Source organism: Physeter macrocephalus, chromosome 16 (assembly GCF_002837175.3).
Source record: "Physeter macrocephalus isolate SW-GA chromosome 16, ASM283717v5, whole genome shotgun sequence".
Classification (NCBI taxonomy): Eukaryota; Metazoa; Chordata; class Mammalia; order Artiodactyla; family Physeteridae; genus Physeter; species Physeter macrocephalus.
In genome coordinates, this window is record NC_041229.1 from 91,448,770 (window position 1) to 91,451,120 (window position 2,351).

A 2,351-nucleotide genomic window follows, 5' to 3' on the forward strand; every position below is an offset into this window, starting at 1 on the left:
AGACTATGACTCCTCACTCAGGCATTCACATTACATCTGTGATATTTAACGATATAATTTTCTTCAATATTCATATTAAAACCAATAAGTCAAAGCACCAAATAAACAATATAACACTTTATTTAAAACTTACATTGCAGAAGACAGACAGCAGAAGCAAGAAGAACTACAATCCTGCAGCCTGTGGAACAAAAACCACATTCACAGAAAGAGAGACAAGATGAAAAGGCAGAGGGCTACGTACCAGAAGAAGGAACAAGATAAAAACCCAGAAAAACAATTAAATGAAGTGGAGATAGGCAACCTTCCAGAAAAAGAATTCAGAATAATGACAGTGAAGATGATCCAGGACCTTGGAAAAAAAATGGAGGCAAAGATCCAAAATATGCAAGAAATGTTTAACAAAGACCTAGGAGAATTAAAGAATAAACAAACAGAGATGAACAATACAGTAACTGAAATGAAAACTACACTAGAAGGAATCAATAGAAGAATAACTGAGGCAGAAGAATGGATAAGTGACCTGGAAGACAGAATGGTGGAATTCACTGATGCGGAACAGAGTAAAGAAAAAAGAATGAAAAGAAATGAAGACAGCCTAAGAGACCTATGAGAAAACATTAAACGCAACAACATTCGCATTATAGGGGTTCCAGAGGAGAAGAGAGAGAGAAAGGACTCGAGAAAATATTTGAAGAGATTATAGTCGAAAACTTCCCTAACATGGGAAAGGAAATGGCCACCCAAGTCCAGGCAGCACAGAGAGTCCCATACACGATAAACCCAGGGAGAAACAGGCTGAGACACATAGTAATCAAACTAACAAAAATCAAAGACAAAGAAAAATTATTAAAAGCAGCAAGGGAAAAATGACAAATAACATACAAGGGAACTCCCATAAGGTTAACAGCTGATTTCTAGCAGAAACTCTACAAGACAGAAGGGAGTGGCAACCTTTATAGACAAGCAAAAGCTAAGAGAATTCAGCACCACCAAACCACCTCTACAACAAATGCTAAAGGAACTTCTCTAAGTGGGAAACACAAGAAAATAAAGGACCTACAAAAAAAAAAAAAAAAAAAACCCAAAATAATTAAGAAAATGGTAATAGGAACATACATGTCGATAATTACCTTAGTCATGAATGGATTAAATGCTCCAACCAAAAGACAGAGGCTCACTGAATGGATACAAAAACAAGACTCATATAGAGACAAGGAAGGACACTACATAATGATCAGGGGATCAATCCAAGAAGAAGATAGAACAATTATAAATATAAATGGCACCCAACATAGGAGCACCTCAATACATAAGGCAACTGCTAACAGCTGTACAAGAGGAAATGGACAGTAACACAATAATAGTGGGGGACTTTAATGCCTCACTTACACCAATGGGCAGAACATCCAAAATGAAAATAAATAAGGAAACAGAAGCTTTAAATGACACAATAGACCAGATAGATTTAATTGATATTTATAGGACATTCCAACCAAAAACAGCAGATTACACTTTCTTCTCAAGTGCACATGGAATATTCTCCAGGATAGATCACATCTTGGGTCACAAATCAAGCCTCAGTAAATTTAAGAAAATTGAAATCATATCAAGCATCTTTTCTGACCACAACGCTATGAGATTAGAAATGAATTACAGGGAAAAAAACGTAAAAAACACAAACACATGGGGTCTAAACAATACGTTACTAAATAACCAAGAGATCACTGAAGAAATCAAAGAGGAAATCAAAAAATACCTAGAGACAAATGACAATGAACATATGACGTTCCAAAACCTATGGGATGCAGCAAAAGCGGTTCTAATAAGGAAGTTTATAGCTATACAAGCCTACCTCAAGAAACAAGAAAAATCTCAAATAAGCAATCTAACCTTACACATGAAGGAACTAGAGAAAGAAGAACAAACAAAACCCAAAAACTAGAGAAAGAAGAACAAACAAAACCCAGAAGGAAAGAAATCATAAAGATTAGAGCAGAAATAAATGAAATAGAAACAAAAAAAAAAAGAACAAAGATCAATAAAACTAAAAGCTGGTTCTTTGAGAAGATAAACAAAATTGATAAACCATTAGCCAGATTCATCAAGAAAAAGAGGGAAAGGACTCAAACCAATAAAATTACAAATGAAAAAGGAGAAGTTAAAACAAACACCGCAGAAATACAAAGCATCCTAAGCGACTGCTACAAGCAACTCTATGCCAATAAAATGGACAACCTGGAAGAAACGGACAAATTCTTAGAAAGGTATAACCTTCCAAGACTGAACCAGGAAGAAATAGAAAATATGAACAGACCAATCACAAGTAATGAAATTGAAACTGTGATTAA